At 46.0% G+C, this 13,111-nt stretch overlaps 1 protein-coding gene across 1 annotated transcript in view; it reads right to left on the reverse strand.

Moving 5' to 3' along the window:
- Tmem132c (transmembrane protein 132C) overlaps window positions 1-13,111 on the reverse strand; it is a 284,287-nt gene that overhangs the window by 250,156 nt on the left and 21,020 nt on the right. The gene's annotated exons all lie outside the window — the stretch shown is intronic.

Below are 13,111 nucleotides of genomic sequence, written 5' to 3' on the forward strand. Positions count from 1 at the left end.
TTGAGCTGGGGTGGCACTCCCTCCAGGTTCCTTATGTCAGAAGTTCAAGACAAGTGTGTCTGCATGCTGGCACCTCATGAAGGCTTCAAGTTGCTTTTTCCTGCTTCTCTCCATCTGCAGCTATGAGTTCTCAGGCTCCCTGGCTTGTAGCTCCATCACTGCAACCTCTGCTTCCACCGTTACACGGCTGTCTTCCCCATGTGTCTGTGTACAAGCCTTTCTCTTCATTATCTTATAAGGACACCTCTCATCTTCTAGGCCATCCATTGTATCAACTAGTTACTTCCACAAAGACAAATCTCCAGTAAGATTACATTCTGAGGTTCTGTGTGAACATGACGCTTTAAGGGGACATTTCACAACCACAGGAGAACCAGAGGAAGGGAGGGAATGAAGGAGGGAGGGAAGGAGAGAATGTTGAAGGGTCTCCATGGGCAACAGATCCACTTAAGGTCTCTACTGTTAGGCTTTGTGAATGGTGAGATCTCTCTGAGGAGTTAGATTTCTGTCACCTGCTACTTAGAATCCTGATGGATTAATCCAGTCTGGGTTAGATGGAGGCTGAAGGATGTGGTGTAGCTTCTGAACATTCAGGAGCAGCTAGGACAAGTACTTTGTAGAGGTGGTGAAGGGGATGAGGACACTACAGTGAATTCACAGTAGATGTCAGAGGAGGGAGTTCACTGGATGGTCTCAAGGATTGGACAGTTGGGAGGGAAGGCCAAGGCATCCTGACAAGGAGTGGTAGAGTGTGGGGGATCTGTGTGGCACCTTGTGCAGATGTGGCCACATTTGCTTCACAATGAGAAAGGGCACAGATCAGTCAGTCAGTCTGAAAGGACCACGAGCCAGCTAAACTCACTTCCGGGTACATCTAATTGACTTGATCAACATTCGGAGCTAACTCTGTCACTATGGCAACACTTTCAGACTAGGAAGTGGGCCACCTTCAGCCTGGCCCTGGCTGGTCATTTCAGTTAGAGAAGTGATACCAATACCTCACGTGCACATTAAGTAGGGGACGAAGCTCAGCATCTTGTTGAAGATGCGTCATAGGCCATAGTCACCCTGAGTAAACGGAAGCCAGCCAGTCATGGAAGTGAGATAAAGACCACAGTGACCCTGCTTCTCTGAGTGAATCAGCTAGACAGCCGTGGGGACGTTCCTCATCAGAGTGTAAGGGAGTGTTGGCTAAAACCAGAAGGGCCCCTGGAGCAGGTAAGCAGCAAGTTGGTTCCTGAGATCCTGGACTATGTTTGTCATTAAAATAGTTTTGGGGGTGGGTGGGTTAAAGAGATTTCAGCCATTAAGAGAACTAACTGTTCTTTCAGAGGACCCAAGTTCAATTCCCAGTACCCACATGACAGCTCCCAACTATAAAACGCTCACACAGAAATACATGCAAGCAAAACACCATTGCACATAAAATAAAAATTATTTAAAGTAAAAAAAAAATAGTTTTATGGTCTGAGGTTATGATCGTTCAATAAAGGGCTTGCTGTCCTAAAAGCCAGGCATAGTGGCACATGCCTATAATCCTAGTACTGGGGGATGGAGACAGAGTCTCCCTGGGGCTTGCTGGCAGGAGGGTCTGGCTCATCAGTGCGCTCAAGGTTCAGTAAGCGACCCTGTCTCAAAAAGAAGGTGGAGAGTTGTTGAAGGCCTTCAACACTAACCTCTCAGCCCACCCATGTACCTATACACACACGTGTACATACTTAGGAAACACACACAAAACAGCACAGTGGTGTGTATCTGCTCTAAGTAAAGGGACTGTTAAAGCTGGAAGGTGGTGAGTTCAAGGCTAACCTAAGATATATACACATATAGATATATTTGTATATCTGTATATTTATCATCTATCTATCTGTCTGTCTGTCTGTCTATATCTCAAGACTTGGTCTTAGGAATAAAACTTGGCCAGTGAGATGGTTCCATTGGTAAAGATTCACTCTCCGACAAGCCTGACAACTTGAGTTGGCTCCTCAGGTGAGTGCACAGGGTAAAATGAGAGAACCCAGTCCTGCACGTTGTCCCTGACTGCTACAAGTTGCTCTTGTGGGGTATTTTGCCACAGCCTCGGGAAGAGAAACCAAGATATGAGTGCTACGAGAATGCCACTTCATTAAAAAAAAAAAAAAGTGTTGATGTTTGCTGAGTGTCTGCCAGCCACTGCAAGTTCAAGAACGATGACCCAAAGTTCTGTCCATAAATTGCCACAAGTTGGACATTAATTAAGGGAGACAAAGAAGGACACAGCCTTTCCCTCTTTGGGGCTTCTAGCTTGTGTGTCACGATGCATCTTTGAATCAGCCTGCTTTCCACCTGTGTCTGCACAACAATATATTAGGTCCGGGCAACAATGCCTCTGCCATGACAGAGAGGATCTATTCTCTGTGAGCACCACCTCCATCTCTCTGTCCCCACTGATATGACAAACATCCCAGACAACTCTCGTCCCCACCCCTAGAACTGAAAGTGCTTTCCAACATTCCTAGGGGTGTGGAAGGACCTCAGTCAATAGGATGCTTGCATGGCATACATGAAGCCCTCAGTTCAATCCCCAGGACCTCCCCAGCACTGGCCATGATGGTACATGCTCATAATCCCAGCACTAGAGAGGTGGAATTAGGAGGATTAGGAGTTGAAGGTCAAAACTACCCTTAGCTACATGAGACCCTATCGATCATATCAATTGACCTTTCAGTTAAAATGTCACTTGCCTGTAAGGGGGCAGAGAGGGAGAGAATGGTCACTGAACCTAAAAGCCAGTCTGTCACATGAAGATAAAACCTCAGCCCAGGTGATGGGAACAGAATAGGCTCAGAGTCCTGACAGCAACTAAATTCCAGCAGAGGGAGCCTCCAGCCTGTACACAATGTTCAGAGGACGCTCCCTGGAGGTTATCAGAGGTGTGAACCAATTGCACAATCAGGTCTCTCAGCCCCGCCCCTCCCTCTCCCCCGGGGACCTTCCCTAGTAGAAGAGAAGAGGGGAGAATGCTCCTCTGTGCATCCCGTTGAGGTTTGCTGAGCAACAACTACCTGCCAGATGCAATTCCAGCTTCGCTTTCATCCAACAGTGCTTGTGGTATACTGATGGCCACCATAGGCACCATCAGCTAGCCTAGGCAAGGAGCTTTCAGATAATGAAAGAAACCAAGCATGCCCCAAATCCAATTCGCTAGGACTATAAGAGAACAGGAAGACAGTGTGTTTGACAAGCTCAGTAACAAATACAGGAGAATTTACTTAAGCAGAGCTGAAGGGAATGGATGGCTGCAAAAGCAATACACTCTCAGGTAACACCTTGAGAATCCACTGGGCTGGGGCAATTAGCAAGAACTGTCTTAGGCCAGATGGCCGCCTTAGCAATGTTCCCAGTGTCGGTGATTAAAACACAATGGCAAAGGCAACTTAAGGAACAAATGGTATATTTTAGCTCACAGGCCCAGTCCGTTATGGCAGGAAGTCAAGGCCTCAGACCTTGAAGTAACTGGTCACATCATATCCACAGCCAGGAAGCAGAAACAGCATGCAAGTTTATGCTTGGCCCATTTGCACCAGGTATACAGTCCAGGATCTCAGCTCAGGGAAATGTGCCACCCTCAGTGTGCAGGTCTTCCTACCTTGAAAAATGCAATCAATAAAAGCCCCACAGGCACGTCCAGAGGCCAGCCTCCCAGGTGACTCTTTATTCTGTCTACCTGATGATTAACCCTCACCACCACAAAGTCCAAATGGCAGCTGCAAGAACCGCACGCAATGTCTGAGTCCGGGTTGTTGAAGCCATGTTCTGAGGATTGCCATTGGCTGCTTCCCAATGGCCCTGCTTTGAAGACCTGTCAACCTGGTGCCCAGTCATGAGCTACCTAGGCTGCTTTGCTCTCACTGGACAGGTCTGGGTCATGGGACTTCTGGTGGCACCAGGAGACTGTACCTCAATCCAAGAACCCAAGAGCTATGCTGGGAGGTGGCGTTGCATGCCTGTAATCCCAGCACTCTGGAGGCAGAGGCAGGTGGATCTCTATGAGTTTGAGGCCAGCCTGGTCTACAGAGTGAGATCCAGGACAGGCACAAAGCTACACAGAGAAAACTTGTCTTGAAAAACCAAAAGAGAGAGCAAGTGAGTGAGCGAGCGAGCGAGACAGACAGACAGACAGACAGACACCAGGAGCCAGGAGTGACAGCTCCCCACAGAGAAAAGTGAATGAAGGGCCCATAGTGAGGACAGCAGTGACTTCTGTCACTCATGTGAACGATAAAGGTGGGGCACCTCTCACAGACACTCAAGGACTCATGAACTGAAGGCCGAAAAGCCTGGTCTAAGGCCCGGAGCAGAGCTTGACATAGCAAAGTACTCACTCAGAACATTTAAAAAAAAAAAAAAAAAAAAGAATTTAAAAAGTCAAAACGCCATTAAGAGATAATGCAACTTTAGCTTTCCTTAATTATTAATAGACTTAGAGGAATAATTTAGAGCTAAATTACAACCGGATGGAAAGATTCATAATACATGTGGGTCACAGGAGATTATGAAAATATCTGGCCTCATTTCCATGTCACCTGACAGAAATCCATCCAGGAACATACCATGAAACATAATAGTGAACATTAATAAATGCCCCCCCCAGAAAAGCTGCCCCCCAATCCAGAGTTAAAGCGTACAATTTTATGCACAGGCAATCCCCACATCTCTACTCAAACAGTCCCGACTCTCTAAAGCTAATAGTGGTTTCCCACTCGCGCTGTTTGCACTTTCTGGCAATTTGTCATTTTTCTCTCCCTCCTGATTAATACCCTGATTTAAAGGGGAGATGATGACAGAGGTCCCCCCCCTATTCTGCCAGAACAAGTCTTTGAAAGCAGCGGTAAGATTTCACCAGTGCCATGGATCCACGGGTGGTTAAGGGACCTGAGGACCGCTGGACACCCCAAGACTCAGAACCTTAAGTACACTAGAACATACACTGAGCTTAATGGTGCAGACCTGACATCTCAACACACAGGAGGTGGAGGCAGGAGTAACAGTGGTTTGAGGTCATTCTGCTACATACTGAGTTGGAGACTGCCCCTACACTGCATGAGACCCTGTCTCAAAATGGCAGCAGCCGGTACAGAACACCTGGAGGAACTTCCTTCCTCCCACAATGGTGGAAAGCCTCCTGTCACTCATCCTTTCATAACAGTAGGCATTATCAGTCACCTTCACAGTCCCTGGGGCCAGCCATGCCCTCTTCTCTCAAAGCCACCAAGAACTCCAGTTCCCTTGGCGCTAACCACCCTGAGTAATGCCCAGGCCTTTTGCAACATACAAATTAGAACACAAGGCCCCAGCTCTCATCTCAGTGATGATTTAATTTCTGCAGAAACCATTTGTGAGAGCCTTTCATGTCTCCTTTCTCCCAGACCTGAACAGTGATCCAACTGGTAGTTGCGAAACTGAGACACCACAGCAGTTGACAACACTCATGTATTGTTTTAAATGAGCACAACCTGGAGGCTTCCAAAAGCAGAATACTGAAAGAATGACATACATAGATCGTTGCCACAGAATTCCTGCTGTCACGTAAGCCTCACACCTTGGTCATGACATAGATCTCCCTTTAGTCTTCCTAAGACCATTACGAGAGAAAACAGCAAAAACCCCCAATAAATGGGTCTCTTGAATAGGTAAAGGGGTGTTCCAGGACAATTTTATTAACATCCACAAAACATTGTGCACTGGTTAGTTTTAAATGTTAGCTCACCACAACCGAGAATAACCTGAGAGGAGAGCTTCAACTAAGGAATTGTCTAGATCTGGTTGTCCTGTGGGCCAGGGATTGTCTATACTGTTAATTGATGGAGGGGAGCTCAGCCCACTGTGGGCAGCACTATTCCCTAGGCAGGGGCCCCTGAAGAAGACAGGAGAAAGCTGTATCAAAAGAAGCAGGCAGCCAAGGTGCTTCTTTCTCTCTGCTCTTGACAGTGGATGTGTTGTGACAGCATTTGAGTTTGAGTTCCTGCTGCCTTGACTTCCCCAAACTGACAGATGAAAACCTAGAATTGTTAGCCAAATAGACCCCCCTTTTCCCTCTCCCCACATTGCTTTTGGTCAGGCCATTTTATTACTGTGACAGAATTGAAACTAGAAGACATTCTGTAGTAATTATCACCATCAGTGTGCTCTCAGTTCAAGGCTGTGCCCATGGTTGGGGACCAAGGCATCACCATAATGCTGGAGAATTCTGTCATCATAGAAGTCATCAAAGACCTAGGCGTGGATAAAACTGGCCCTGAGTTCTCTTTGAAAACATTCAGTGGTGGATTTCAGGGGTCTTCCTAAAATAGGCAATTTATAAACTATGAGACTTCAGAGTACCATAGTGGGGGAGGACTCTTTCCTAATCACCAGCCAATTCTTCCATTAGAGAATAAGATAATGATGTTTAAATGTCACCAAGTGCCCACTGTTTAACAGCTGTGGTTTCCTCATTCCAGATAATTTAATTTCCAATGGAGGAAGAAAAAATTTAAAAGAAACCACAAAACCACAACACGGAGCCGCAGAACCATCTCAAGTTCTGTGGACGTTTAATGTTTAGGGAATGGATTGCACTGTAGGCTGGGGATAACTGCAAGATTTGGGGGACTTTGCACAGCTCCTGCAATTAAGGAAAATGGAGTAAGAGCCAAGGTGATGTGGGATCAAAATAATTGAAATGTGAAGTCTCCTTCTTCTTACAAATGAAATGCTCACACCTCTTACTGAGATGTCACACACAATGCTTCCAGGAAAGGCTGGCTGGCTGGATCAACATGGTCAGAATCACCCCACGGTGACACCCTTGTAGTGACTCGTTCTTGATAGTCCTGACTAGGGGAATGCAAGGTTCAGAAGCCAAGCAGAGCCTGGACCAATTTCTCCTCCTATATTTTGCATTCCAGTTCTCTCAGGGTCCCTTTGTTTATAGTAATGTTTCCTTTTCCTTATGCATCAGGGAGCTGCAGTTACTTATTTTGATATCCGTAGGAAGACATGTGAAGCCACATGTCTACATCAATGTCCTGGCAGCCAGGAATAAACAGACACACCAAGGTCATGGGAAAGGTTGGATGTTCTTCTTTTATTGTTTGGGACTGTACTGATGCCTGCTCAGGTTGGGGGTACGGTGCATGCACATAACCCTAGCATCCAAAGATGCTTCCAGAGAACATGGCCATGGTGTTTTCTTTGAAAGATCTGATGTATGGGAAGATGACCCAGTATCCTCAGCATCTTTGGCTTAACCCAGCTCAACTCTACAGCATCCGTTAGCCCACAGACTACTGATCCTAAATCTTACTCTGTATGTATTTATATGTGTGCATGTTCACATGTCTGTGCATATGCATGTGAAAGCCAGAGGGAAATCTCAGGTGTGATCTCTCAGATACATTCTGAAACAGTTTCTCATTTGTCTGGAGCTCAACACACAGACTAGGCTAAGATAGCTGGCCAAGGAGCCCCAGGGATCCACCTGTCTCTGTCTCCCAGCACTGGGACCACAGCATGAAACATCACACCCAACTTTTTCCACTTAGATTCTGGGGACCAGGTCCTCATGCTGCCAAAGCAAGCACTTTCCTAAATGAGCCATTGGTCTGACCCTCATTCTGCATTTATGAAAGGCAAAGTTGGGAGGTCTTGCTGTGTGCCATGTAGATGTATTTCATTAGCCTCCATTTAAAACAGGCTCTAACCAAAACTGTTGTCTCTCAACACTTCACATGCCCTTGAACACAGTCCTTACCTAGCATCCCTATAACCTGTGCATGAAGAAAAGAATGCTGTCAAGATAGCTTGGCTGGTGAAGGCGTAGGTGGCCAAGCCTGATGACCTGAGCTTGAGCTTGATTTCAAGGACCTGCATGATGGAAGGAGAGAACTAACTCCCTGAGCTGTCTTCTGACCTCCATATGCATGTGTATGCGCGCACAGACACAGACACACACACACACACACACACACACACAACTAAATAAATAAATGTAATTTTTAGAAAAAATACATTTGTGTCTAGTGGTTACATAAGACCTGTTGATGAGACCAGGCCTGTCCAGCCCTCTACTGACTTTTCTATTTAAACGTGGACTTCTGGTTCAAGCTCCCCAGGGACCAAGTTCTTGTTCTTTTCCTGACTGAAATTCACTCATTCATTTTCTCTCCAGTATCTTAGAGTAGCGCAAGTCACCTCCAGTCACCTAGTATGGAATGCTTTGAGTTCCACAAGGAACTCAAAAGGAAGAGTCACACGGGGCCACCCTCACAGAGCTACATGTCTAGAGAACAGGTGAGGTTCTAAGCCCTCTGAAGACCTGGCCAGCATGCCCCTCACCCCCCCCCCCCACCCCAGCAGCTTCCATTCAAGATCTGTTTTGGTAATATACACTTTCTGGAATGTGTCTCATTTCTTGCCAATGATCCCTGTTTAGAAAATGCCATCTGGCCAGGCGGTGGTGGCACATGCCTTTAATCCCAGCACTCGGGAGGCAGAGCCAGTCAGATCTCTGTGAGTTCGAGGCCAGCCTGGGCTACCAAGTGAGTTCCAGGAAAGGCGCAAAGCTACACAGGAAAACCCTGTCTCAAAAACCAAAACCAAAACCAAAACCAAAAACAAAACAAAACAAAACAAAAAGGAAAACGTCATCTTTATTTCCTGCCAGGGTAAAAGGGAGCATAGCTTTGTGGGGGTCTGTCTCTGTGTCCCTGTCACCTGACTCTGACAGCATGAGACTTACTGATCAACACCCTGTTCCCATTTTACTGCTGGGAGGCTTTCCTTAGGTGCTAAGTTTTGAACTCAGGAATAGAAGAAGATAGACGTCACATGCATAAACATGGCTGCCTGATACTCAGGGCTGCTGGGTAGCAGGAAGTCCCCACGGCAGTGAGTCTTGTGACCAGTGTTTCTAGCAAAGTTGTGAGGTTTCCGAATGTAAATGAATCACCCCTGAAGACTCATGGGTAAATGCCAACATGGGGCTGAGTGTCTGGGTACCTGGACTTTCACATTAGCTCTACTGCAGGCTGCCACGAAGTTGTGTTTCTGCTCAGTCCATCAATGACTACACAGCTGTCATAAACATAGAATAAACACTATACAAGAAGCCAGTGCCACACTGGGGACCTGACTATACATAACACTTAACAGGAGAGAGAGACCCTTGTGCACAAGGTCCTTAAAATAATAGTGACCATAACATTGGCATTTACTAACACAAAGGAGTAAGTAAACTGTCAGGAATATGTACAAGGCATAAAAACACGGACCCTGGTCTGTTTCTAGGTGGGGAAGAAAGGTTCCTAGGAGGTAAGCTGAGGCCTTGGACATACATAGATGTGAGCTAAGAGTTAGAGAAGATAAAAAGCAATATTATCTGCAGTATTCAAGTTTTTCTCCCAAAGGAAAGGATTCCGCATTGTTTACATAATTAAAGACTGGATTGAGAACAGATGGAAAAAAGGGCAAGAGCATCAGGCATCTTCAGGGCTCACAGAGCTAGAGCATCGGGCATGTTCAGGGTTCACACACCCAGCAATTCCACTCGTAAAATGCTCTAAATGCAGACTCTGGGGTAAGGAGGACAGAATACAGGGGGTCTCGGTAAGTAAGGAGGCTCAGGAAGTATATGAGGCCAAGGAGGCAGAAGAAGAGACCCCATGGCTCAGTCTCCTTTGTTGCGGTAGATCTTGCAGACATGGCTTGTGGCTAAGTGACAAAGATCTGCACACACTGAACCAACATCAGGGGCCTGGGGCTGGTGGCCTCTTAGAGCAGTTAACAGGCCAAGAAGAAGCTGAAGGAGAAAAAGGGGAGACTTAGATATTCCTCCTTTTAGGTCACTCTCCTGTACATCCTAATGGTCTCAAACTAAAAACAAACCTCACACAAAAGAAGGCAATGTTCTAGAAGAAGAGCATTTGACAAGTTTTAGGCGAAGGGGCCATGCTTAGGAGGCGGCATGGGGCTGAGGTGGTAGAAATGGAGGAGGTGGCAGATCATGGGAGGTCTGGGTTGACCCCGAGAATAAAGGGAGACATCTCAGGGTTCAGAGGGAAGGGTATCACGGTTAGCTCGATGTTCTTCAAGGTGCTTTCAGTCAACACCCTAAAGCAGTGATTCTCAACCTATGGGTTGCGACTCCGCAGGGGTCACATATCAGATATTTACATGACGGCTCATAACAGTAGCAACATTACTGTTATGAAGTAGCAACAAAAATAAATTTTATGATTGGTGGTGGGGGAGGGTGTCACCACAACATGAGGAACTGTATTAAAGGGTCGCAGCATTAAGAAAATCGAGAACCAGTGTTCTAAAGCCACCTGGGGCAGAGGGAAAGCAGGTCAGCAGGCTGGAAATACATACTAGATTCTGATCTTTAATGTTCAGGTCTCAGGGAGGAGTGGGCTCCCAGCCAGCACCAACCACAGGGTGCCTATGCTGCAGCACAGCAGGTGGCTGGCCAGAAGGGGACATAAGCACCTGATACTGAAGTCATCAAAAGTAAACAATTTGTCAGACTTTCCTTCCTTCTGCCTTATGTCTGTCTACTTCTTTAGTGCTGAATTATAGGCAGGGCAGGAAGAACTTTCTCATTGGTTTTGCAAAGTTTGAGGTTTAACATGGAATTGCTCAGCCTCAAAGTGGAGAATTACAATGTCACATTAACACAAACCATGATATATTGAGAGTTTTCCTTTGAAAGCATGTAGATCTCAGAAAATTAAAAAAAAAAAATGACATCAGCTGGGCAGTGGTGGTAAACGCCTTTAAATCCAGCACTCAGGATTAGGGTTAGGCAGAAACAAGCAGATCTCTGTGAGTTCAATGCCAGCCTGGTCTACAAAGTAAGTTCAAGGACAGCAAGGCTATACAAAGAAACCCTGTCTCAAAAACAAAACAACAAACCCAACAAAAACAAAAAAACAAAAAGATATGAATTTGAATCCTAAAAACAAAAAAACAAACAAAAAGACATGATTTTTAATCCTAAAGAAAAATTTGAAAGTCTGCCCTGCTCACTGGGAGTGTTGTTATTGAGTTCCTAAAGGAGAAGGGGTGGGCAGAGAAACAGAGACACACAGAGACAGAGAGATAGAGAGAGACAGAGACAGAGCAAGAAACAGAGAGACAGAGAGAGAAGGAAACAGAAAGAGCATATGAATATATCACAGCAGGACCCTCTCAGTTTTAAGATGCTTCAACCCTACATCTGCAAGCCAGCAAAACAGAAGAACTCAATGGGGGAAGACTGGACCTTCATGAAGGTAAACCACCCACTATTCTGAAGATTCAGGAAGCTTATTATAGACCCCAAACTATGTTTGAGGCCATAAATCACTCAGGGGCATGGCTGAGGGGTAATCCAATAATCCATTTAGGACTTTAAGTAAATCTGGTTGCACACGAAAGCCCTTCTGAGTTTACAAACCTATAATATTTCCAGCCACTGGCCCCTGGAATCGGAGGGGGCATCACATTCAGCCGGGTCTGCATGGTGTTCAAACCACAGAAAATTAACCAGAGCCAGACAGTCAATATCACATTATCCCCGTCACTGCAGTTGCTTATTTTGTTTGCTGCCACTCATTTCAAGCCAGGGCCAAGTGAAAAGCTGGCCAGTTCACTCCCTAAAAACAGACCTCTCTATTGAATCCTATCATATCAAAAAGGGAGAAAATTAATCTATGTTCATTGCAATTAGAAAAAGAGGGGGTTGGGGATTTAGCTCAGTGGTAGAGCACTTGCCTAGCAAATGCAAGGCCCTAGGTTTGATCCTCAGCTCCGGGAAAAAAGAAAAAAAAGAAAAAAGTAAAGGAGAAAGATGCACCTGCATCTCCTGCATCCAGAAGAGATGAGATTATTTCCTTCCTAAGACCACAGAGTGCATTAGAAGACATATCTAAGTCCAGGGAGGCTCGTTTACATTCTAGGCCCTCAAAGTGATACCCAGGTAAGTCTTCATGTCAGTTCTCTTGAATGCTTAGCAGAAGGAAATGATAGCGAACCTAGAGAGTTTGGGAATTATTTTTCTCAGTTCAAGAAATGAATCTTGGGCTAGAGAGGTAGCTCATTGGATAAAGTGCTCGCCTATGAGTACCAGGGTTAAGATGCCTGACACTCACATAAAAAGTAGGGGAGGTCTGGTGATCTTTTTGTCATCCCAACACTCAGCAGGTGGAGATGGGAGAATCTTCAGGGCAAGCTGGCTAGTCAGATTAGCCATGTCTCTGAGCTCCAGGCTCAGCAAGATATCCTGCCTCAGGAAATACATCGGTGTGGTGATAGGGGAAGACACCTGAAGTCAACCTCTGTTTGACACACACATGCAAACATTTACATACATATGCACCACAAACATAAGCATCAAACATAGACACAAAGTGAGTGGGAGAGGGAGGGAGGGGAAGGGAACAAGAGGAAGGGGGTAAGGAGAGGTGGCAGGGAGGGGAGGAGGGGAGGGAGAGAGAGAGATGAGGCTCAAAAATCATTAATTCCTAATGTGCTGATTGTACCTGTCCCCCACCCCTACCCGGGTACCTCCAGGATGTGGTCCCAACTATTTTAAGATTAACCTACCATGCTTTCTAATGATTGGCTAGGAAAGGTTTACATTCTAAATACACCAGTGAGACAGGAAAACAGGGGTGGGAAGGTGGAGGTTCCCAGCTTTTTCTCCCCCTCTTTCTCCTCCTATTATCTCCTCCTTGTCATCATCTTGTTCTTTCCCCTTTTATTTCTTTTTCTATTTTATGCTGGTTGCCTCCTTGAGGGAAGTGGAAGGCATTGGACTAGCCTAGGGTGGTGAGAACACAAGACATGAAGTTAGGGGTTACATGACGCCCATTGGAAAGGAGCCCTGGGTGTCAGAGGTTCCAGTCACCATTTCTTCTTCCTTGGTCTCCTCTTCTGTAACAAGGGAGGGGGCAGGGCAAGGCCATTAACCTCACCCTTCAGCAGCTTCCCTTTGTGAGGGAGTGAGGGAGTGGTCTTTGTGAAGAAGTAAACAAGGGATTTGGGATGTAAGGTAAATGTCGAACATTGGTTCCTTGGATGGCAATTGGGAAGTGAAAGGCTTTAAAAT

Source organism: Onychomys torridus, chromosome 22 (genome assembly GCF_903995425.1).
Source record: "Onychomys torridus chromosome 22, mOncTor1.1, whole genome shotgun sequence".
In the NCBI taxonomy this organism is placed as follows: domain Eukaryota; kingdom Metazoa; phylum Chordata; class Mammalia; order Rodentia; family Cricetidae; genus Onychomys; species Onychomys torridus.